This window comes from Myotis brandtii, unplaced genomic scaffold, assembly GCF_000412655.1.
Source record: "Myotis brandtii unplaced genomic scaffold, ASM41265v1 scaffold37, whole genome shotgun sequence".
NCBI lineage: Eukaryota > Metazoa > Chordata > Mammalia > Chiroptera > Vespertilionidae > Myotis > Myotis brandtii.
Genome location: NW_005364225.1, coordinates 1,104,934 through 1,132,243, shown reverse-complemented (window position 1 = coordinate 1,132,243; position 27,310 = coordinate 1,104,934). Strand labels below are relative to the sequence as shown.

Genomic DNA, 27,310 nt, shown 5'->3' with positions numbered 1-27,310 from the left:
TTTTTTTTTTTTTTTTTCTGGGCCAGCTTTAGCTCTGAGGCCTCGCTGCTGAAAACATAGATACAATGTTGCGGTCCGAGCCCGGCTGAATGGAAGCCCTTTTCTGGGGTTTTGTTTAGCTTCTTATTTGCAACATAGTATATAGTTGCTTAGAGTTGCAACTGAGAGGCTGGCAAGTTAAGCGGGGAACGTTGGAGTCCGCAACAAGCAAACCTCATGCTCGCTTCAGTGCCTGGCTGCCGGCCGCCATCTTGGCTGACAGTTAATTTGCATATACTCACTGATTAGCCAATGAAAAGGGTAGCGGTTGTATGCCAATTACCATGTTTCTCTTTTATTAGTGTAGATTAAGTATTTTAGTGGCTGAAATAGGATTGTTTTGTATTCTTTAATCATTTAAAAAAGTTATTGGACATCATCCCATAAACATATCTTGCATACCTTCTCAGTCATTCCCTACCCCAATCATCAGAGTTAGCTACTATTCTGAATTTTTTCTCCCACTGTAGATGACATTTGTCTGTTTGAGAGCTTTGATAAATACAGAATCACACAGTACTTACTCCTTTAAGTAAGGTTTGTTTCATGCATCATAATGTTTTTTGAGATTTATCCATGCTATTACATAATCAGTAGCTTATTCGCTCTTACTACTTTGTCATATTCCTTTCTATAAGCATATTTCAATGTGTTTGTACATTCACCTGTGATGGACACCAGGACTGCTTCTAGCTTTAGGCTATTATGAATAAACCTGCTATGGCTTTTGTTGTACAGTCATGCTTCTGAGATATTATGAATTTGACCACTGAAATAAAGCAAATGTCCCAGTAAAATGAGTCACACAAATTTTTTGGTTTCCCAGTTTAGGTGTTATGTTTACACTATGAATACTATAGTCTAGCAAGTGTGCAATATTATGTCTGAGAAAAACAATGTGCGTACCTTAATTAAAAATACTTTATTGTGAAAATATGTGAACCTCATCTGAGGTTCCAGTGAGTCGCAATCTTTTTGCTGGTGGAGGGTCATAGTAAAAAAAACACATTGCCCTAAACGGTTTGGCTCAGTGGATAGAGCATCAGCCTGCGGACTGAAGGGTTCCAGGTTCGATTCCGGTCAAGGGCATGTACCTTGGTTGCGGGCACATCCCCAGTGGGGGGTGTGCAGGAGGAAGCTGATCGATGTTTCTCTCTCATCGATGTTTCTAACTCTCTCTCTCCCTTCCTCTCTGTAAAAAATCAATAAAATATATTTAAAAAAAAACACATGATCTGAGAAGTACAATAAAGTGAAGCACAATGAAAGGTGGTATGTCTGTACATGTATTTTTGTGGACCTATGTTTCATTTATCTTGGTAAATACCTAGGAGTTGAACTGATAAATCATAGGGTAGGTCTATATTTATTTTCATAAGAAATTGCAGGAACATTTTTTAAGTGGTTGGACCATTTTACACCCCCACCAACACTGACTGAGAGCTCTGGCATCTCAAAATATTTGCCAACACTTGGTATTGCCAAATGAGTGTGTGTCTTTATTTTAGACATTCAAGTGGATGTCTTGTTCTTCTACATAACAATTTTTGAAAAGTGAAAAGCAGATGCTAGAAAAATGAGATCACACGGGCTAAATCACCCAGGAAGGATAGCCTCTACCAGCTCTTCTGTCCGCCCCTCCAGCTTTACTCCTGAAGACAGACAATTCAGTTCCTCCCTGTATGATGTACTTTCTTCTCCTGGTACTGGAGCTCAGAGCGAGTGAGTCCAACTAAGTCTGTATGGATCCTTTAAGAGGAACTCCTGGGACTCCAGAAGCCTTCTGTCTCACTCAGCCACAATCCCTGCTGGTTTTATAGCCAGAAGTTATGGGGACTTCTCTTCCTGGCACTGGAGTCCTGGGAGGCCTGTTATAGGGCTGATACCCCTGGCTCCTCAGGGGAGACCTCCACAGCTGGGACATTCCTCCTGATTTATAACCACCACACATGGGTATAGGACACCAGCTTGTTCCACATCTCCATCCCTCCTACTAGTCTCAATGTGGCTAATTTATATCCTTAGTTGTAGGACTTCTGCTCAGCTAGATTTCAGGAGGTTCTGAATAATGTTTATTCTGTAGTTTAGTTGTAATTTTGATGTGGTTGTTGGAGGTTCCGAGGATCACGTTTACCTATATGGCCATCTTGACTGGAACTCCTACATAATTAATTCTCTTTTAAAGCTTATCCACAAGGAAGCCAACTTTCCCCTCCTCAGCATTTCCAGATGGCCTCAAGCAGAACTGCTTCCATCTGAGTGTTTAATACCCCCAAGTGATCCATTACACCATGGCATATCTATAATAAATAAAGGTTACAAGATCATTAAAAACAAGAACATATGTCCAAACATGGTGTGCGCACTTTTGCAGTAGGAGGGTAAGGACTGAGTCAGATTATATCCAGCTTGCTAAGGAACTGAATCAAAACTATGGGGAGAAAAGAGAGAAAGAAAGAAATTGTCAATTTGGGGCTAGGGAGCCAAATAGCATTTCCCTTAAGCATTGTGGGGAGAAGAGTACCAGATCTACCAACATCTTTGCCAGATACTTTCCCTGTCTGCCACAAAAATAAGACATCTATAGTTGGACTATGGAGGAGATTAAAGTTTAGGATTCTCATGGGCATATATGTTAAATTCCATTAGGGAAGCACCTCCCCTCTTTTAAGTTTTTGCTTTAAAGCTGTCTTTTCAGGAGGTCTTCTTGATTATCTCCCCAAATTCAGGCTTCTTTCAACATCTAATTAATTAATTCATTTATTTATTGAACTCACCCCAATAAAGTATAAGCTTTGTAGTGGCAGGAATTTTTGTTGCTTGTTTTGTTATTTGCTTGCTGACCTGTGGTGCATAGAGCTTGGTATATACCTGTGGAATGCATAGATGAATAAATATGTGCAGACCACTTAGGCACCAACTGGGTCATATGGGAGAAGAAAAATTTATATCAGTATTAGGCATATTCTAGGCAGTTTTCTAGAGCTAAAATCCATATTAAAAAACATACAGGTTTCATAGACACTGTCAACAAGCAAATAAAAGAGCTTAAGATAATCAAGAACAAGGTAGAGCATGGCTCACCAGTGGAAGATTGGTATGAAGGATCTTAAGGCCATGCCACCTATCCAGAAGAGGGACTGAGGAAGAGCAAATAAGGAATTATGAAAAACGTCACAAGGTAATCTGTAAATGAAAGGTTCTCCAAGAGAAGTTAGCAGGCTTAGATATACTCTATCTATTGAGTGTATATATTAAAGATTAATAAAATTATTTGGGGGTCCACTCAAAAGCAGAGAGGCTTACCTCAATAGAGTTATTCAAATAAGATTAGATATCAGACAAAAATTAACAAGGAAATACTGACTCTAAATAACACACTAAATCAGATGGATTTAATTGATATTCATAGAACATTTCACCTCAAAGCTGCATAATATACATTCTCTTCTCAAGTGCACATGAGTCATTCTCAAAGATAGACCACATGTTAGGACACAAAACAAGTCTACAAATTCAAGAAGATTAAAATCATATCAAGCATCTTCTCAGATCATCATGGAATGAAATTAGAAACCAACTACAGTAAAAACACTCAAAAACATTCAAACACATGGAGTCTAAATAGCATGTTATTAAACAATGAATGGTTACCAATGAGATCAAGAAAGAAATAAAAAATTTCCTGGAAACAAATGAAAATGAACACACAACAACTCAAAATCTCTGGTGCACAGCAAAAGCAGTCCCTGAGAGGGAAGTTCACAGCATTACAGGCATACCTCAAAAAATAAGAAAAATTAATAATAAACTAATTAAACCTACAACTCAAAGATTCGAAAGAGAACAACAAGAAAAACCCATAGTACTTGGAAGGAAACAAAGATCAGAGCATAAATACATGACATAGAGACTTAGAAAACAAGACAAAGGATTAATGAAACCAAAGGCTGTTTTTTTTTTTTAAAGATAAACAAGACTGATGAACCTTTAGCCAGACTCATTAAGAATCAAAGAGAGAGGACTCAAATAATTAAAATTAGAAGCAAAAGTGGTGAAGTAACAATAGACATTACAGAAATACAAAGCATTGTAAGAAAATACTATGAAAAACTATATACCAACAACCTGAACAATGTGCCTGAAATGGACAAATACCTAGAAAAATAAAATCTTCTAAAATTGAATCAGAAAGAATCAGAAATCCTGAATAGGCTAAGAACAATTGAGGAAATTAAAGCAAAAATCAAAAACTCCCACCCTAACCAGTTTGGCTCAGTGGATAGAGCGCCAGCCTGTGGACTGAAAGGTCCCACGTTCGATTCCGGTCAAGGGCATGTACCTTGGTTGCGGGCACATTCCAGTAGGAGGGTGTGCAGGAGGCAGCTGATTGATGTTTCTAACTCTATCCCTCTCTCTTCCTCTCTGTAAAAAATCAATAAAATATGTTAAAAAAAAACACAAAAAACTCCCAGCAAACAAAAGCTCTGTTCCAGACTGCTTCACAGGGGAGTTTTACCAAACATTCAAAGAAGAACTAACACTATGCTCCTCAAACTATTCCAAAAAATCCATGAGGAAGGAACACTTCCATTCTCTTTTTTATGAGGCCAGGATTACCCTAACTCTAAAACCAGACAAAGACACTACAAAGAAAGAGAATTATAGGCCAATATCCCTGAAGAACACAGATGCTAAAATTCTCAACAAAATATTAGCAAATTGAATCCAGCAGTATATTATAAAGATCATACACCATGACCAAGTGGGATTTATTCCAGGGATGCAAGGCTCGTACAATATTTGCAAATCAATAAACGTGATACATCACATAAACAAATTGAAAGACAAAAATCACATGATCATATCAATAGATGCAGATACAGCATTCGACAAAATCCAACACCCACTTTTGATAAAAACTCTCAGCAAATTGGGAATAGAGAGATCATACTTCAACATAATAAAGTCCATATATGGCAAACCTACAGCCAACTTCATACTCAATGGGCAGTAACTAAAGCCATTTCCCCTAAGAACAGGAACAAAACAGGGATGTCTGCTTTCATCACTCTTATTCAACATAGCACTGGAAATCCTAGCCACAGTGATCAGACAAGAAGAAAACATAAAAGGCATCCAAATTGGAAAGAAATAAGTAAAACTGTAATTATTCACAGTGACACGATATTATACATACAAAACCTGAAAGACCACCAAAACACGACTAGATTTAATAAGGGAATTTGGCAATGTAGCAGGATACAAAAATAACACCCAGAAATCAATGGCATATTTATACACTGATAATGAATTATCATAAAGAGAAACAAAACAAATAATTCTATTTACTATTGCAACAAAAAAAAGTAAGCCCTAACCGGTTTGGCTCAGCGGATAAAGCGTCGGCCTGCAGACTCGGGTCCCGGGGGTTCGATTCCGGTCAAGGGCATGTACCTTGGTTGCGGGCACATCCCCGGTGGGGGGCATGCCATAGGCAGCTGATCGATGTTTCTCTCTCATCGATGTTTCAAACTCTCTATCCCTCTCCCCTCCTCTCTGTAAAAAATCAATAAAATATATTTTAAAAAAGTAAGATACCTAGGAATAAACTGAAACAAGGAGGTAAAAGTCTTATACTCAGGACACTGAATAAAGAAATAGAGGAAGATAAATAAGTGGAAGAATATACTGTGTTCATGGATTTGTAGAATTAAGATCATTAAAATGTCCATACTACCCAAAGCAATCTATAGATTCAATGCAATCCCTATTAAATTACCAACCATATATTTCCAGACCTAGAACAAATACTCCAAAAATTTATATGGAACCAAAAAAGACCCCGAATAACAGCAGCAATCATGAGAAAGAAGAACTAAGTTGGAGGGATTACAATACCATATATCAAGTTATACTACAAAGCTGCTGTAATCACAACAGCCTGGTTCTGGTCCAATAACAGACATATACATCAATGGAACAGAACACAGACCCCAGAAATCATTACTCTCAATTAATATTTGACAAAGGAGGTATGCATACAGTGGAGCCAAGACAGTTTCTTTAATAACTGGTGTTGGAAAAATTGGACAAACACATACAAACCAATAAAACTAGACCACCAACTTACACCACACACAAAAATAAACTCAAAATGGATAAAAGACTTAAATGTAAGGTGTGAAACCATAAAAATCCTAGAAGAAATTATAGGCAGTAAAATTTCAGACATCTCTCATAGCAATATGTTTGCAGATACAGCTCCTAGGGCAAAGGAAAGTAAAGAGAAAATAAATAAATGGTACTCCATCAAAATAAAAGCCTTCTGCGCAGCAAAAGAAACCATCAACAAAATGACAAGAGAACCCAATGTATGGGAGAATATACTTGGCAATGATACCTCTGATAAAGGGTTAATATCCAAAATATATAAAGAACTTATAGCACTTAAAAAAGGAAGACAAACAACCCAATAAAAAATGGGCAAAGGACCTAAATAGACACTTTTCTAAAGTGGACATACAGATGGCCAAGAAACATATGAAAAAATGCTCGAAGTGACTGATCTTCAGAGAAATGCAAATTAAAATGACAACGAGGTATCACTTCACACCTGTCAGAATGCCTACCATCAACAAATCAACAAATGCCAAGTGCTGGCTAGGATGTGAAGGAAAGGAAACTTTAGTACACTGCTGGTGGGAATGCAGATTGGTGCAGCCATTATGGAAAACAATATGGAGTTTCCTAAAAAAAAAAATTAAATATGGAATTGCCATTTTACCTAATGATCCTACTTTCTAGAATATATCTTACATACCTGAAATACCAATCAAAAAAGAATACATGCACCATTATATTCATAGCAGCAGAGTTTATAACAGCTAAGATCTGGAAACAGCCCAAGTGTCCATCAGTAGATGAGCGGATAAAAAAGCTGTGGTACTTTTACACCATGGAATACTATGCAGCAGTAAAATGAATGATCTCTTACCCTTGGAGACAACATGGAAGGACCTGGTGAATATCATGTAAGTGCAAGAAGTCAGTCAGAGAAATACAAGTATCACGTGTTCTCACTCATATGTGGAATCTAATGAACAAAATAAAGTCTTGAACAAAATAGATCCAGAGACATAGAAGCAAAGAGTAGATGTGGAATCTCAGAGGGAAGGGTGTATGTGGGAGTGTTGGTGGGAGGGTGGGAAGATATCAAACAAAGAATTTGTATGCATATATGCATAACCCATGGTCACAAAAAATATGGCTGTGGAGACCTGAGGTAGGGACCCGGGGGTGAGCTATAAGGCAGCATTGGGGGGAAATGGAGGACATATGTAATACTTTAAACAATAAAGACTTTAAAATAAAATTTGTCTTCTGATCCATGATGATTCCTTAGATAAGAAACATGCAACCAATGAATAATCCTGTTTCCTAAATATCTGGTATGTGGTGAAAGCAATAAAATAATTTTCCCAATACTTAGTCTTCTAAAGTTTGTCTCTACTTTCAGTTCTTTGATGTCTGGAAAAAGTATATATAATTCAAACCGAAAGTGTGAAGGAGAAGACAAGTCATAAAATGTGGTATAGTTTCAAGCCAAAAAAGAAGGAAGAAATTAAGGTCCAAAACTCCTGATAAATTTATTTGGCAATGATTTTAATGGGTTTGATTCCGGTCAAGGACACATGCCTGGGTTGTGGGCTCAATCTCCAGTAGGGGGCATGCAGGAGGCAGCCGATCAATGATTCTCTCTCATCACTGATGTTTCTATCTCTCTCTCTCTCTCCCTCTCCCTTCCTCTCTGAAATCAGTAAAAACATATTTTAAAAAGTTTCTTCCTATTTTGTATTGAAATTGGTTAATAAAAATAGCTTTGCATATGATATTAATATGTGTGCGTGCAAATATGTGTTTGTTTTTTAATATCTATACAATGTTAAGTACTTTCAGGGAATACTTCCATTTGGAGGTGATTTTAAAATATAATTCAATTTTGATGAGGATTGAGACAAAATCAATTCATGTATAGATTTTTTCTATAAATATGAAAATACCAACAGATTAAAATAGTCTGCTTTAAATCTATATTATTTAGGGTTGTGACAGCTTCATACCTTTCCTTAAGTTCTCCCAGACATATAATTACATTAGTATGTTTCAATTTCCCCAAAATACTTATTCCTGGAAAGTGTTCTTATTGATGCACATCCAGTCATGGGATCAAAGATGAATAAGATATGGTATTTTCATGAATAAATATAAAATGTAGAAGAAGGCACAGACACTCATACAAATGACTAAAATGCAAAATAGGAAATAACGGCAGGAGAACAAAAAACAAAGAAAAGTGCTATGTAATTTTAAAAGTGGGAGGGATTTCACTCTTAAAAAATCAAGACAAACACCATTGGAACTAATCAATACAAATATCTCAACTGACCCATAAATATTACCTTTTTCAGTTCAAATAAATATTTTGTATTCCTGCACAGTTAAGATGTTTCTGCCAAATATTTGCTCAAACTTTCTGGTAAGGCTCTATAGAGAAAGACAGAGTAATAATTATTGTACAATGCTAGCTTTGGGTTCACTGACCTGTGACAGGCAGCTGACTGACCTCTAAGAGGCAGGATTTGAATAACCCTATGGCAGGAGGAGGGAGGGCAGGGTTGCCACCAGCCTTAGTAAGCTTTTCTGAGAATTAGAACAAGACACTCACATGGGAAGATATAGCCCTAAACTGTTTGGCATGTGGAACATAAACATTATCTCAGGCTCCAATTTCTTCCTTGGCCATGAACCTTGTGCAGTGGCTGATCTGATCAACTGTAAATGGTGACTTTGGGAGGGTGGAACAATTCATCATTTAGAATAAGAAGGAAAAAGCTTTGGGAAAATAAAACAGAAGGAAAAAAGGAAGGAAGAAAGGAAGGAAGGAAGGAAGGAAGGAAGGAAGGAAGGAAGGAAGGAAGGAAGGAAGGAAGGAACGAACTAAGCTTTGAAAGTCTTTTCCATGTATATTATTTTTACTATATACCTTATGTGATAGAAAGACATGGGCTTTAACACCCTGTAGACATAAGGTCAACATTAGTTGAATGTGACTGTACAGTTTCTTCTCTTAGCCTCAAATTTCTTTCTTTTTTTTTTCTTTTTCTTTTCCTTTTTTTTTTTTTTGTATAATGGAAGTAATTACAGCTTCATCACTGGGCTGTTTTAAGTTTTAATAATTGAGTTTTTTATTGTTTTTATTTTAGTTTATTTCTAGTATTATGCCATTGTGGTCTGAGAAAATGCTCGATATGATTTCAATCTTCTTGAATTTGGAGAGACTTTTCATGTGACTCAATATGTGGTCTATCTTTGAAAATGCCCCATGTGCACTTGAGAAGAACATATATTCCGTGGCTTGGTGGTGGTGGTGGGGGGGGGTTGTTCTGAAGATGTCAATTAAGTCCATCTGATCTAGTGAGTCATTTAGGATTGCTGTTTTTTTGCTGATTTTTTGTCTGGAGGATTTATCCAGTGATGTCAGTGGGGTATTAAAGTCCCCTACTATGATTGTATTGTCGATCTCTCCCTTGTTATCTTCCAGGAACTTTTTTTATGTATTTGGGTGCTCCTGCATTGGGTGCATATATGTTTACCAGGGTTATATCCTCTTGTTGTATCGATCCCTTTAGTATTATGAAGTGGCCTTCCTTATGTCTTGTTATGGCCTTCACTTTGAGGTCTATTTTGTCAGATATAAGTATATAATTGAGAACAATAGTTCAATCTACCACAACAATGAGGGTATGTGTAATCATTAGTTTTGGTGTGGTCATATTCAAATTGCCTTGAGATACTCATGTAGAGAGGCAAAGTTACCAATGAAGTAGTGCAGCAGAAAAAGAATAAAGAAGAGAGATCATTCTAATGAGTATTTAGATTCAGTTTATGCCACCAAAAACTAATATACCATTCACAGCAATGTGTAATTAATTAGTAAGAAAATATTAAGTGCTAACATATGAGCAATGATATCCCAATGTTTCCTAACTTTCCACATGATTCCTGGTTAATGCTTTATTTGAAGTATCAAATATATACGTATGTAAGTATGTATACTAGTGATTTATTCCCCTGCTTACACAAGTCCTAAATTTCCCCAGTGAGTAATCCAATACATGGAATTAATACATACTATAGATATTAGTTCAACTATGCGTTTGAAAGACTCCACATCTAGATGTTGTGGCTACATCCACTGCTATTTTCTGCTATGTCATAGGTCCTTCAGGTAAGGAAAACTATGCATTTTTAACTTATTGTTGATCAGTACAATAAGAGGTCCAGAAATGTTTTATGTTACAAGAGTAATGACTTAAAATATACTATAATCTTAAGAAATAAGCAATTAGCTAGATTTAAAAGAAACATTGAGCCCATTTATGATTTCTCCTTAAAAAGAACTGTATGGCCTAGGCATCCATTATATTCATTAAAATGTGATTATATATATATTAATGCATATAATATACTATTGAAGAAACAAAATAAAGATGAAAAACTTTTATACACATTCATAACACAGTAACATAATACATTTTTAGCTGTTTCACCACTTGTCCAAGCAGTGTATTGCTCATGTCAGTGTTTTTTGCCATAGAGATCATAAGGTCGACTGAAGTTGTTTGATTTAATTTTTCTTATTCTCTATAATTATTTTCTATTTTATACTTTTTGTTCTTATTACTTGCTTCATTTCATTACATATATTTATCTTCACTTTTATTTTTAAGAATGAAAGATGAGCTGAAAAACTTCAAATTTATTTTTCAAAAGACTGATTTATTTTTCAAAAGGAATTATTCATTAGTATGAAGACTATCTCTTGGTTGAGGTTTCTACAAAAAGTTTTAAACAACATGAAATATAATTTTTATTAAGGAGAGTTTTCTGTATGAACCAATTTTGACATTTTTAACCAAGAACTGAGTGGAAAACTAAATGCTTATTGTTTTCATTTCCATTTTTAGTTATCTAAGGATAGAGATGGACAAAGTAAAATAAAATTTTACCAAAATGTAATTTTTACAAGTTTTTACATGTTTCCCCTATATTACTTAATGGAAAGGCATAGAGTTATTACTGGACACAGTTCTTTCTTACAATTCTCTTAGAAAGCAAGAGACAGGAACACAAACTTACTCGTGCACTGTGAAGGTGAGAAGATGAGTATCCTGAGTATATTTAATCACAAAAGAATTATCTTTGATAAATTTTCCAAATACACGTGTCAGTTGTTTTTATAAATAGTCATACTTCATTTTTTAAGTTTATAGTTTTCCAATGTTTGAGTTCCTTGAATCAATACTTTTATAAACATAAAAGTGGCTTAACCTCCTATCTTTAAATGTTTATCTTGTAACAGCACACTCAACTCGAATTGGACATTTACTTGACCTGTTCTAATGCCATCTGAAATACATTATTTGACCTACAGTATTTAGTTTCGCTATGTGAAATTGCTGTGGAAATGTGACCGTTTCTTTAAATGAATGACCAATCGCCATGGCTTTTTTTCTCCTCATTTAAAAAAAAAACATGCTATATGAAAGCATTTTTGTATTTATACAGTTTAAAAGTTTAAATTATGCAGAAGGTGAAATCATGAGATATAGAGATAGAATTGAGATAGAGAGATAGAGACAGAGACAGAGACAGAGACAGAGACAGAGACAGAGATAGAGATAGAGATAGAGATAGAGATAGAGATAGAGATAGAGATAGATAGATAGAGAGATACAGTTAGGACATAATATGAACTTTTCAGATTATCTTAAAGCCAGATGCAAGGCTTCTTACTAAAACTTCGAATAGGCATTTCAAATAAATCTATTTTAAATCTCAAAAATCAAAGACTCTTAGTGTTGGAAGTGACCCTGGATATCCAGAACATTTTCAAAGTGCAGGGTATTTCTTACAATAAAGCATTCACTGGCATCACATAATTTAAAATGTCAAAATCTCTTTACCACACTGAGCTGAAATAGCTTACTTTCTGATTGCTAGCCTTAGAGTCCTATTCTTTGGAGCAAGGAATGTCTGTTCTAATTCCTTTTCCACAAGACAGTCCTTCTACACAGCTGAGAATGTGCATATTGTCTCCAAGTCTCCTTTTCTCCAGACAACACATCACCAATTTCTTTATTTCCCAGATAATAAAAACTCTTCATCCACCCTTGTAGGACATTTTGTCCTGTGCAAAATGTTCATGGAAACATCTGGTGCATGCCAAAACGCCCACACTTCAAAAATGACCCTTGGTTCAGAGAGATCATGATGTTTATTTGTACTTTTGGCTTTTAAGATTTATACATAAAAATACTATTATGTTTTATTGGTCCAATACATGTGTTGTGGCTGCACTGTCAATAATAACCATTTTACCTCAGTAGCCAACCTAGTAATGGCACATGGGGTTAGTTAGATGGGCCAGCGTGGACCAAATGTCTCTGTCCATTTTGGGTATCTGCCAATCATCATCCCCTGCTCACTTTTCCCCATTCACCTCCAGGTCACTAATGGCTGTCTTTCAGAGAGGGTCCAAGCAAAACAGAGCAGAGTGACATCAAAGCATCAGCCTTCATTCTGCAGAGTAGTTCCTACTGACAATTTTAGTCACCATGTTTCACTACCATTGAAATATAGCAATCGAAAACTCCTTTTTCATTTTATTTTGTATTTTGTCATTTGTTTTTCATTCATTTTGTATATCTCTTAAGATTTTCTCTCTGCTAACAAATGGCCTTCATTGGAGCCATTTTCTATGTCGCCTGAGTAAAATTATCAATATCACAGCTGGAATAATAGTTTATGCTTATTTGGTTCTAATTTATTTTATCCAAATATTTATTATATCCTTAAAAGTAGAAATAAATGGTATAATGAATACTTATCATCACTGGCTTATGTCCACATGTGTTAGATAGCCTATTGGTTAAAGCAGGAGGAGGTGTTATTACATCTAATTTAATGGACCACTTTTTTATAATTTATAATTGCAATAAGCATTATTGTAGTAATTTCAACTTGGATGCCAATTATACCAGAATTTTCCAACTCCTTTTGTTGTTTTTAATAGTAATTTTCTTCACTCCTGGTGTTTCATTTATTATTCTTGAATTTCAATTGTAGGAGACTGGACTCAAGGTGTAGTTTATGAAGTCTTTATTTCTGGAATCTTGTCTCCTTGATAATTCAACAGAGACTGATTAATGGATGAGGATGTTCTGGTGAAGCTAAATCCTAGCTCCCAGGTTTTCCTTTTCTTCACATTTTACACTGTTTGTAGAAAAATACTTCTCCTTTCACAAAGAACACAAAGCATGGGACCTATAGATAATAGTACATCCCACTGTCTGACAGTGATCCAATATGGTAAACATTCTGGTTATTATAATTTTACAAGTGAGGAAAGTGAGACTACCAGTTTGCTAGCTATCATACCATTTTGAAATAGCAGAGTAGGGACTCACACTCATGCATTTGAATGACAAATGTCATATCATTTGACACTTCCAGACTGCCTCTAACTTTTAATGAATCAAAAAGTCAAGCTATGAAACTATACTATAGAAACTATCAAAAGTGATTATAAATTTTAATTATTAGGATTGCATGCATTTTGTCTAAAATCAAATTCTAGCTCTTTATTTTGAGACAATTACATTGCGTTTTGTTTTGCAATATACATTTATATCTATTATAAATCAATATTCAGTGTTTTATTTATTATCAGTGCATTTTAATATAAAACAGAATTAAATTATTTCAGTTAGCTATGGATATTCATTACAGTAAGAACTGTTTCACAGAGAGACCTCTCCTCCAGTTGTATGATGACATTGAATGCTTAGTTCATCTATTGTTAGACTTGTAATTTACAAAAGGTATAGCATGCACATAAAATAATAAAGTCTCTTTATAAATGCTTTCTAAGACATCAAGTATTTCAATCACCCAACTAATTAGATATATTCAATAAATTATTGTCTAACCAGGCAGGTGAAGAAGCAGAAGTAATCAAAAAGTTTATTCTAAATACTGAAAATTTGAAGCCGTTAATTTTAAAGAAAAATGGAATCCTATTTTGTAGTTGTGTATATGCTCAATGTAGATTTATCTAATCATGGTATCTTAGCTTCTGCCAACAATTATTTACTTTTGTTTGTTTAATTATTTACTTTTTTATAATTACTACTAAGATTGCTAATATTAATGATCAGTGCTTTGGAGAAACTTCTCTCCCTGTTTTGCTTTTTTATTCTTTCCACTTCCTCTCAAATGCAATGAGACCACGTGTTCCTTCCCACTATAACTATCACTCCACTGCAAGAGATCTTGGCAAAGTAAGAATGGAATCAAAATAAGTAGAAAGTCAATACCACGCCTTCATCTTATCAGACCTATAGCAGCAATTGTCATGGATATTAACCTCCTCTTTCTTAAAAGCTATCTTCACAAGGCATCTGAATCATCGTTTTTTCAGTTGTTCCTTAATTTCTGTTGCTGCTCCTTCAGGCTTTTGTTTTGCTTATTCTTTTATATTGGCAGGAAACACCAGTGCAAACTTCCCAATTTTATATCTCTGGTCAACTCACCTGCCTAAAACTCTAAAGTCATATGCCTAACTGCCTATTTTATACCTTCACTTATATGACAAATAGGCATTTCACACTGCTCTGAAAATAAACTTCACTACCTTCCCACCAGAATCCTGCCATTAATTAAATCTCAGTAAGTAGAAACTCTCCTTTTCTAGTTGCCAAGGCAACACCCACCTCCCAGATGGGGGAGTGTAAGGTGGGGGGAGGCAAACAAACTCACCGGTAATAACCTTTTTACTCTTTGCTTCATCCCTGTTTTATGTAACCCATCAATAGATGCTTAGAATATAAATTAAATCATGACATTCCTCAGTTCGAAACCTTCCAACAGTTTCCCACTTCATAGAAAGTAAAAGGTAAATCTCTCACAATATCTGACATTGACTTATTTGTTTTTTATGTCCCTCCAGCTCTCTGATTTCATATTTTCTATTCTCTCCCTCACTCATTCTCCAGCATATTAAGTTCCCAGAACATATCAAACACACTCCTGCATCAAACATTTGTATTTGCTGTCCCTCTGTCACCCCACATGGCTAGCCACTTTATTTCCTTTATATCTTAGAGCACATGTCACCTTAGCAGAATATCCTCACATGATCTTCCAGTAAATAAAAATTAAAAAATAAATAAAACTAAAGCATATAACACAACATATAATACTTTGAAATGTGAATACTACATTAAATAATTACACCAATTTTTATATGATAGTGGTCATTTAAATTGTAAAAAAATACGAACTTAGTGTAGTTTTCTTTTATTTTTTAATTTAACTTTTATAGAACAGGGAAATGATTAAGCTATTCCTAAAAATATTTCTCAAACATCATCTTTATTCTTTGAAAAGCCTCAAGCAGAAAAAAACTAGATATTTCTAAAAAGTGTGAAAGAATATTTTCACTGTAATTTTATAAAATAATTTAAATTCTATGTGTATAATAGGATTTCAAAAATCTTTTCCAAGATTCTGCTTATCCTCATTTCTCATACGGCTAAATCTTAGGAAATACAATGTACTGCCCCATCTCAAAACAAATTACAAAGCAAAGTTATCAGGAACTTCAACTATGATTTCCCTTCTAACTCCAAAAGGTACTAACAAATGCTCTGTAAGTATCCCATGGGACTTTAAAATGATCTAAGTTAAAGAAGTTTTCCAAGTCAACTTAAATTTTAAAGTATAAACATAAAGCATACAAAACACAGTTATGTGAATATTTAGTCACAACTTAAGACTTTGTCATTGTTATAGAAATCACACTTCTAAAATAGTTTCCCTCTTATTACATCACTAGAGGCCCGTTGCACGAAATTCGTGCACTGGCGGGGGGAGGGCCCTCAGCCCAGCCTGTGCCCTCTCGCAGTCCAGGAGCCCCGCGATTGATTGCCCAGCAGAGGGAGGCCCCGCCCACCTGTCCGGGTCTCCTTGATCCTGCCGCAGCCCTCCCTCTTTGGGGCGATCGCTGAGCCCTCCCCATCATCAATCGCCCCGCTGGCTAGTGGCCTGGGCCTCCCTCTGTAGGACGATCATGGGGCGATGGCGGGGTCCCCTGACCAACTGTATCACACCCGCCTTGGCTGGCCTGGTGCCAGACCATGTCATAGCATGGTCGTCTGGATGGTCGTTCTACTGTTCGGCCGTTTGGTCAATTTGCATATTACACTCTTATTATTATAGATTACCCTATTGTTGTTTTCTATACCTATTTATTTATCTGAATAGCATAGTTCTTATTCCTAATCATTTAGTTCGTAGATATAAATAAAATTATGAAGTAAATAGGAAAAGTATTCTTTCACAATATAAGCAATAGCAATGGAAATATAAAACAAATTATAAAGTAAATATTAGGTAAGGAATTCCACTATCTTTTTTACCCTGTCTGGTATACCTATGTGAGGCCATGTCATTCAGGGAACTCTGAGTGTTCTAATTATACTCAGATTCTCCTTGTAAAATGTGATATAAGATATTAATATGAGATTTCAGAAGTGAAAAATAATGAAAAACAATTTATTTTGACTCTTTTATACCCAATAGCTAATTTGATTGATATTTTTGACTGAAGTTACTGCTTTTTAAATATACTTTTATTGATGTCAGAGAGGAAGAGAGAGAAAAGAGAGAGATAGAAACATCAATGATGAGAAAAAACCATTAATCAGCTGCCTCCTGCATGCCCCCCACTAGGGACCAAGCCTGCAACCTGGGCATGTGCCCTTGACTGGAATATAACCCGGGACCCTTCAGTTCACAGGCCGACGCTCCATCTACTGAGCAAAACCAGCCAGGGCCTGGACTTACTGTTTTATGTACTAAATGCAATGTTATTTGATATTTGTTGTTGACTTTATTAGTGTGAGCAGACATACCTCTTAATAACTGAATTGTAGAATCAGTCTAAAAGCAAGTTCCTTTTAGCCCAAAACTAAGGTTAGGGTGAACAGGTCTCACATTCGCCGAAGAAATTTGTTGTAGGATTTATTGTGTTTTCAGAGAATCTGACCATATTGTAATTACACACCAATAGGAGATATTGTTAATGTTCCAATCCCTAATCCCTCAACCCACCTGCAGCCACAGAGGACAGTTCCTGTACTCACTGATGTTTTGTCTCTTTCAGGGTCTGAACTGCATCTTTGCTTCTCTGACTCAAGGTTTTCTCTAGCACCATGGAAAGTTTTTTAGGCTATGCAGGGCAGTTAAAATGGCCCCAGGATTTAATTTTCCAAAAGTTAACTCTCAACCAATGAGGGACACATTTAACCCAGTTTCCTATCTTTTTGGTACAATAATCTTGAGACATGTTCTATGTAAAACCTCAGTGGGAAGTTGGTGCAAGATGGAATTATCTTCTCAAATTCTATTTTTTAATCTGTCATGGATTGTGAGGCCAGATTACCAACTCTGTGAGAATTGCTTACATGGTTGTGAATAAAATTCTGAGAAGTTCTAAGATCGAAAGACATGTCTATCACTCAAGCCTTGTGTATATTGGCCTTTTTTGCTTTTGTTAATTTGCTAGATCTTGATTTCATTTTAGACAGCTTACACTATACTTTCTATTAAAGTGACACAATTGAAGAATTCACATGACTCTGCTTGTGTGTGTGTGTGTGTGTGTGTGTGTGTGTGAGAGAGAGAGAGAGAGAGAGAGAGAGAGAGAGAGAGAGGACAAAACTGATGAGCTGATGATAACTATATTTTTATCTAAAGCTTTGGGAGTATAGCGTTTTTTATTTTCTACCCAAACAGGTCATCGTGAGGACAATAATGTGACAATCTGTTATCATTAACTCTGTTGGAGTGTTCCCAAGACACTAGAGAGGATTAAATGACCTGGAAAACTCAGTCTATGGAAAAGTCTATTGTACTCGTCTCTGTGATTTCCGCTGCTATGCATCACTGAAATCTTAGAACAATATGATCTGCTATAGTGACATATAAACACAAGGGTCATTTTTCACCTTCTTCTTCATCCCCCCAAAAACCTCAGAGATCCTTTAATACTTTCTATTCCATGTGCCACCTTAATATAAAATATTTTTAATGTTAAAAGTTATGTTCAAGATGTACTGATGAAATGTTTAAATATTTAAATAATTTATCTATTTGAGAAACACATAGGTGGTATGAAGCCTTTAACATAATATAGGTATTGTCTGTAGGTTAAATCTATGAGATGGTGGTTACGCTAACTCTGGCATATTTATAAGAAAAATAAAGCAGATAAAAAGAGACTAATTATAATTTCTTAAGCAACCACAAATCTTAAGCTTCTTTATTCCCCCGAAACCTACCATTCCATCACATGTGCAAGGATAGCCCTCAACCCACCTCAGCATGAGTGAGCAAAGGTTTTTTACTAAAAGTACCTCCTCCCATCTTCAACATGTCAGAAGCAAATTAGGTAAAAAAAAATTGTTTGTAAAGTAAATACATTAACTTGCTTAATGTAGTGTTAAATTAAAAGCATAATTCAAAAAAGTAAGATTTCAACCATGGTAATAGACTAGAATTGACTAAGCAAGAACAAAATCTGGTGCCACTGTGTCCAATTTATAAGGTTCCAGAGAAATTTTTTTGGACAATTTTTCATGCTTTCTATAATGAACTAATTACTAAAAACCATGCAGAAATATAAATTTCTAAATTACAATCCAAGAAAATATAAATATTTTCCAAGGAAAAAATGTTATTGTGCTAAATGAAATATATCCTTCACAAAATGACATTAGGATTTTTAAAAAGTTTACTAAGGGATTATACTGTCACTAGTAAACTATTTATAGTGTAATCTTCGCTGACAGTAGTCTAAACTTTTAACTCACCATATATTAGTGGTAGGGATATTCTACTTACCAATTTTCACATATTAGCCCTGAGGATGGTAGATGACCATTTAAAGATCACTTAACATCTGTAGAGACATGATCCTCAGTTCACCTTATTTAGATTTAAACACTCTCCCTTAACCATAGTGCCCATAGTAAAGTAAGGGAAAACTTAAATCTGGAGGAATAATTTGAGTGAAATTAATTTCTCTATAAACTGTAAACATATGTATTTGTAACAATGAGTATCATCTACATCAATCATTCTTTATACTTATTTTAGTTCAGATATAAAGAACACACTATGTATAAAGCTCTATGGCTGGTACATATTAGTATAAAGTTAAAGTGCCTAACATTAAAATGTACCGAATGAGAAATAAAAGACAACTAACCAATATTGACGATGTCAGTGTGTACCATATTTCTTTCATTTCATACAAAAATAAACTGAAGCTTATTGTAGAAAGAGTATTTTACCTTGATCTTGAACATAAAAAGAGGGAAAACTAAGGGAATAATACAAGTCAGGTAGGGTTAATAATAACAGTGAAATTTGAGAAAGGCAGAGAAATGCATACGTAAGGATAATGACTATCAAGAATCCAGGTACGCTTTTATTTTATCTACCAAATGTCATTTTGTATTAATTATATACTTTCTTCATTTACTCTAGACGATTTTATTGTAAATATTTTATATACTACTAAGAAAAATGTTGCCACATAAATCATAAAAAAAAGAATAAGTGGAACACAAATTTCTTTCTGGATAATTGGGACATCAGTTAGCCATTGCTGCATAACAAACCATCCCCAAACTCAATGTTTCAAAACACTGAGCAACCATTTATTATCACTCACTTATACTGAGTTGCTGAAAGTCAGCTGATTAGCTGGAATGGTTTACCTGGAGTGGATTAACTCCACATATCTCGTTTCCTCTTTATTTTCTTGGTGAATGGGAAAAGAACCACAGGGCTAGTGGAAAAATGAAATGTATCTTAAAGCCTAACCACAGGGCTAATGTACCAATGCCTTTGCCTAATTCTATTGACCAAAGCAAGTCATATAGATAAGCCAAAAGTCAAAGGGCAAGTAATATTATATTTTACTCATATTTAGAAGAACTGCCAAATAATACAGATATGGAGAGAGCTGAAGAACTAAAGACAATATTGCAATCTACTGCACTGGTAAAATGCAAACTTGGAAAGTTATTCTATAGCACATCTGTAAAAGTATTGATTGCCAACATCAATCTTTTTTTTTTTTATTTTACATGCAAAGGAGAGCTATTAAAAGTTTGGGTACCAAGATGTTTCACCATAATCTTATTTTCTTTCTTTTTTTAAATTGTAGTCACATCTGTCATTTTGTTCATTTATAGACTGCTTTTCATGTCTAAAAATATTTTTCTCTATGTTGAGGTAATGAAATTATTACCAATGTTTTCTTCCCAATGTTTAAAGTTTTGCCTTTTAAATTTAGATTTTAAATCCAACTGAAGTTTTTGTTTGTTTGTTTAGCTTGGGATGCTGACAGATCTGATTTTATTTAAATATTTTTCTTATGGATAACATATTGTACTAGAAAAACTTATGGGATAGTCCATTTTTTTCTCCACTGTTCTGCAGTATCTTATCAGTTTGCTACCAAGTTTTTACAGAGACATAGAACATTTTCTGTGTTATTTTATTTCAGAGGTCTACCTGTCCAAATAACATACTTTGTTATTTATTAAATTACACAAAAATAAAACTATCTGAGGGAGGATTGAAACTGTTTAGAAATCGAGTCTACCCACAATGAACATAATATATCTCTATGTTTTTATGCATTTTGTTAGGCTTTTGTAATATATTTGGGCTGTGTGTGTGTTTATTTTGGGGTTGTTGGTTTAGACATATTCTTTACCTGTCAAGGGTCGGTCAAGAAAATGAAAATAAAACTCATGGTATTTAAAGCAGTAATGAATTAATTTATTAGGTATTTATAAGGTAAAAGGAATAATTGTAAGGAAAGACTACTGCGAAATGTTCAATTAACTGCTAGCTTTCAAAGAGTTAGAAACTGCAAAAACTATAGATAACTGTCAGCAATGACCATAGCTTCCAGCACTGACAGATGATTCTAAGAAAAACATCTGGGGTCATTGCAGTTGGAAGGACAATGATAAAATTTCTACTTCTCTTATACCTTCAATATCTCAAAATACTTGTTGATTGGCACCTAATCTTAAATCTTGAGGATGGGTCTTCTGAGAAAGGCAGTTATTAGGCCCCTGGGTACTGTAATATACTAAAGAGTACAAGAATGAGGAAATAGTGCTATGTGCTAACACAAAATCCAGCAATGTTGTAGACTATGATTGGGAGGGGTTTTTGTATTTTATTTTCTAATAATTTATGACAGATGATTTACTTTTCTATGTTAATCTTATATCCCACAACAGCCCTAGAATGCAAATACTGTGACAAGAAAAAGGTACATATCTATTTTTTTTCCTTTCTGCCCTTTCTCTCTTCCCTTCCTCCATTTCTTTTTTCTCTCCCTTCCTCCCTTCCTTTCTTCCTTATTTTCCTTATTTCATTCTTTTTCTGTTTTCTTCCCTTCTTTTGTTTGTACTTCTTTCCTACATCCCTCTCCTTTCTTCCTTATTTTCCTTATTTCATTCTTTTTCTTTCTTTTTCTGTTTTATTCCCCTCTTTTGTTTGTACTTCTTTCCTACATCCCTTTCTCTTTCCTTCTTTCATTCCTTCTCTTTTTAAAAAATCTTATCAGGTACTCAATAAAATTGTTTGTTCTACTCAGTGGTAAAATATATGATACTCATTCTATCACAATAGCTATCGTGTTAAACATCTTCCAGAAACCAAACTCCAAGTACGTGTGTGTATGTTTATATACATAGACAGGCAGACATGTTTAATATCAACTTCTCACATCCTTGCAACATGAATTATTATCCCATTTTTAAAGCTGAAGAAAACTTGAGGTTCATAACAATTAGGCCCAAGTTTCTAAAGCTAGCAAATTTACAGCAGAGCTTCAATTCTGGTTATACCTTATTCCAAAGTCTGTAATTTGTCCACTTGTCAAAATCACCCCCATATACTCAGCAAATGTGACAGTGTTTAGGAAAAGTCTGTATGTTAATCATTTTTCTGTCTGTATACTAGGCTTAGTACAGACTAACTGAATTTCAAACATATACAGGTAGAGATGGAGCCTCTCATTAAAAGGGGTGGGCAAAAGTAGGTCTACAGTTGTGAGTATGTGACACAGTTTATTCTTATATTACTATTTATTAATTATCATGTTATTTATTTGTAATCTAACTATACACCTACTTTTTCCCACCCCTGTATTTTATTAGGATAGCTTTGGGGTGTTCAGAAAACTGAGCATTCAGATTAAGGGTTTCAAAATGCTGGTATGTAAGCATGATTGGACAGAAACTTCCTCATTTTTGAAAACTGCACCAGAAAAACCATTTCGCTTTTATTTTCATGCTCAGTCTTCTTTGGCATTTAAAGGTATAGGAAAGAATCCATAGTAGTGTTCAGTAAAGTTATTGTACTAGGTAGGTATCATGCATGAGGTCTTTTGCATACATTCAAATTACTAGAATTCTTTGAATGTTTACAATTTTTAAATGGGTGAATGTTTTGCATCATTCTACTAATAGTCTATGCACTATAATCTATGAGCACACTGTCATATTACCACACTAAAACATATTACGTGTTTTTTTTCCTCTACTTGCTTTGGGCAAACTTAATTTTCTTTCATATCCTTAGCAACAAACTGGAGCAATATTAATTCACCAACATATCTTCTATAAATAAGCTTATATTAAAGATATCCCTTGTTACCCACCGCAATTTACCGCCTCTCACCTCTATAACTGGCAGATAGAGATAAATGCTAAGAAATACATACAACTTCAAATTATACATTATTTTACACCAACTGATAAACTATTTAAGCCATTCTGTTTTGATTAACATGCCTAGCTGTTTTGGTATACTTTATATAACAAATTTTTCCATAAAATATTTTAAAACAGTATCTTCTCCCTAAAAACCTACAAATATAGTCAAAATTAGGTAACTAATTTTACAAATGGCAAAATACAGATGTTTTTAACACTGACCTTAAAATGAATTAAGATTTTACTATCTATAATAATAAAAGCGTAATATGCTAATTAGACTGGATGTCCTTCCGATGACCTTCCGGACTAAGCCGGACCTGCGAGGGAAGCCCGAGTCCCGGGTGCCAGAGGGAAGCCAGTGCCGGCAGCCGGGGGAAGGAAGGCCTACTCTTGCACAAATTTTGTGCATCGGGCCTCTAGTTAAATAATAATTTTGGAAGGAACTGTTCCATCTCTCTTGCTAACAATTACAAATTATACATTCCCATTTATTTGAACATACTACCCCTGAAGGACTACTGTGAACGCTGCAACTATAACAAAGTTATTTCTAATATTCAGCAAAACTATCTCCATAAAACTCCCAATTATTTTAAGTCAACTAGGGATACCACACTGTAAACTTTATACCAAATATCAGCGCTGTTAACTCATACAATGTAACAACCTATGGACTAGCATGCAAAAATAATTGTTTTCTTTCTTTCCAATTTCTGTGCAATTTTCAAGACCATCAAGGATCAAAATTAAATTTTCCAGTTTTGAAATTGGGAGAACACCCCACTCTATGTTTTTCAGATAGAGTACTCTGGAGTGCATACACTGATACTGAAGACTAGAGGGGTTTTTGTTGTTTTTTTCATCAAGTGGTAAAAAATTCTGCCGATTCTGAAAATCTGTAAGCCTACAGCCACTTAACCTCTTCTCTGATGGAACAAAGTTCTTTCTCTTGGAACGGAGCCATCATCGACTGTTTAGAGTTGTGTAAGCTATTGAGTGAAACATTTCAGTCTCAGAGGCTGAACTAAGGATGCCTTTTAATATATGCTGCCTTTTATGGCAGGGATTTGGTTGATTGTGTCAAGATGAAACTGTCAGTGCCTATTGTAAGTGTTTTGAGTAGTTGTGGTAACAGATTAGGTGCAAGAACATGAATGAAATGGGGTTTTATTTAAAGTGACGCTGTGAGCCCACTCTCATCAGATTCATCAATTGTAATTCACTTAGGTCTTCTTGGAGCGCTTAGTCTGTCTCACTTGTTTCAATTGCTTCCTGTGTTACCAATATGCTTTTCAATTAGTTGGGCAGAGCAATAACAAGAGTGACATGACAAGACTGAACTATGCTCTGCCAAACCTACTTCCATAGGTTCCCTGTACTGTTAAATCAGCCCTCCGTCGTCAACTTGAAGCCTACACTTATTAATAGGTTGGCAAAAAGACTCTTCTCAGAAATTAATTAGAGTTCTGTTGAACTACTTGAATTTAAAATAATTCAGCTGGTAATTGATAGAATGCCCCAGTTCACAGGTGGCAAAGACATTCACTCCATTCTATTTCCATCTGCTGATACGTCTAACCATAAATTTAAATTGCATATCCATCATCCATCTGGAAGTAAGCATTAAATCCAAAATCCTCTTGCCTACAGCTGCTATGCTATATTCGGTTGTCTTTCTTTGAAAATGTCACAAGAACCATAAATAAACATTTTCTACATTGGAAAATTCAATTAAGGTTTCTCCATATAATTTATCTCTAGTATTCACTGATATTGAAGAGGTAGCAAGTTAATATAGAGTTTGATTTGTTAATATGCTCCAGTGATTAAGAGTTAAGAACAAAATGTTTATATATAGGAAGTATACATACATATGAAATATAGATATATATGAAATATTTTCCAAAATGTGTATGCATAATTTCTAGGTAGAACGCACATTGTTATTTTAATTTTATTTTGCATATGTAACCTATTTTGATATTCTTACAACAAACTGAACTACTATGGCAAAATTTGGCTAAAAAATCTGTCTAATATTAGAATGAAGCAATGTATTAATTTATGGGGAACTCACTCTTTTACATGGTTTGAGGATTCACTATCAGATACTTTCTACCCACTTACTTATCTTTTCACTCCACTTGTTTTCTAGACTTTCTAAAATGTAAAATTGATTTTTTTTCTTACAAAATTAATATAAGGATACCTGGTGTAGTTAGGACTTTCAATGAAAATGACAAATTGGTATGTTTGAAGGTAATGCATAAAATATACTTAAACTGTAAAATTTTCTGCAATAACCTTCCGGGATCTAGGCATGATTATTACAAAGTAAAATTACTTGGTCAAACTCTTGCCTCTTACACTCTCCTACAGAACTGCTCTCAAAATAAAATTTACTCACATTCCTTCTTTAACTCTAATTTTCAAGCCTGAAAGCCTGACAAAACTGAAAGCACAGAACAGGCGGAGAAAAATACTTCCCAATATTTTGAATCAATTAACTTGACAAATTAGAGGGCAGATATATGGCAGCCTTGGATTTGGATGTGATATTGTCAACATTTTACAAATAATTAGAAAACAAATATAATTAAATACCCCCAAATAATTTACATCCTTGGTTGATTATCTAAAATTATTTAAATTAAATATTCAAGTAAATAGTACACCATGGAGTTAAGATAATCTGTTAATGCCCACTTAACTGTGAATATTAAACATGTCAAATTGTGTATTCCAAAATAGTTTATTGAATTAATTTTAAAGGATTATTATTAAGTTATGCAAATGGTCACTTTTAGTCAAAAACAGATGCAATTAATACTTAATGATTTTGGTTGTTTTATAAGGATATAAGAATGTGGAGCTGCTGAGCAAAGAGCATAAAAGTCACTTCATTTAGGAGATTCCCTAGTAAGGTGGGACTGACTCAACCTTTTATTGACTATGACTTCCTGCTTACATAATATAAGCATTGTTTTCAAGCTCAAGCTGTCAAAAATCATAAAACCCATTCACTAGCACATTATACATTGGTGGAGGAAGATATTATGAAACAGGAGGCTATATCAGAGTATTGTTCCTCTTACTGTTTTCAGTAAATTAACAATCTATATGTACTTGCCATTCTCATATCAAACTAAAGGTGTAATAAAGAAAATATTTACAATTGATTTTTCACCTTAATATAATTTCCAGAATATTTCTAGTGTGTGTGTTTAGTGACACAATTAGGGTATTTTTCAAATTCAAGATAAAACACTTATTTTGAGTATATAAAATTTAAGCTGTAATATATCAAGGTGCTGTTCAGGATTTCTATAAATGAAACACATAGGTTTTATGGTTGTTGTTTTTTTGATTCAACATTCTTTTCAATTTTAAAGGCAAATGAACAAAAGATGAATTGTACCTGCTTTCTGAAACAGGGTCCAAATTAGGAACTTCAAAAAGGAACTGGTTCTGTAAAGATATCCTTTTACTGTGTTCATGCAAAAATGATGCTCAGTAGATTCTGAATGGTAATAAATGACAATCCTTTGAGGTCACCTATTAAGAAAAAAAAATATTGTGATTACAAATGATCTTTCTTTTAACTTTCCATTATTTGAACAAAATTTCTTACTAATATTTTATATCATCTCTATTTAAACAGAAATTACTATGCTGTTTATCCATATCAGCATATACAACAATTCTAATTTAATATATTTATGTAGTTGTTTTTCAAATTTAATTTTTCTTTTGTAATGTATATTAAATGATAACAGTGAAGAATATTACCCTAACTAAATTTTCATGGTTTACTTAAAACATTTAACAAATCATCCAGACGGATAATCAAGGTACCTTTAGACTTTAACTACACATTGGACCAAATTAACTTAATAGATATTTACAGAACATTCAATCTAATAGCACCAGCATGCACATTCTTCGCATGGACACATGGAACATATTCTAGGATAGAAATATGCTAGGAAAAAAAGGCTTAATGAATTCAAAAACATTGAAATCACATTGAAGTACTTTTTTTTTACCACACTAGAAGTAAATTACAAGAAAACTGGAAAAGTCAGAAATATATGAAGATTAAACAACATTCTATTGAATAACCCAGATGCAAAAAAGCAATCAAAAAAAAAAATCTTAGACAAATTTACCCTTAGAGTGCTGGGGAGCGTGATCGCGCTCCTCCTGTTTTTCGCCAAAAGTGCTGGGAGCGCTATCGCGCTCCTCCTGCAGTGTCACTATTAGATGCTAGTAATTCACTCTTTATTGACAGATGGCACCTAAGTGCAGATTACTTATGATGCCGAATGTTT

The 27,310-nt window shown here is 34.4% G+C and overlaps 1 protein-coding gene across 1 annotated transcript in view; it reads right to left on the bottom strand.

Moving 5' to 3' along the window:
• Nucleotides 1–27,310, bottom strand: part of CNTN5 (contactin 5) — a 1,092,962-nt gene that overhangs the window by 795,677 nt on the left and 269,975 nt on the right. Inside the window, exon 2 of the mRNA XM_005872208.2 lies at nucleotides 26,398–26,534. The gene's annotated coding sequence lies outside the window, so the exon portion shown is untranslated. The remainder of the gene's footprint in view (nucleotides 1–26,397; nucleotides 26,535–27,310) is intronic.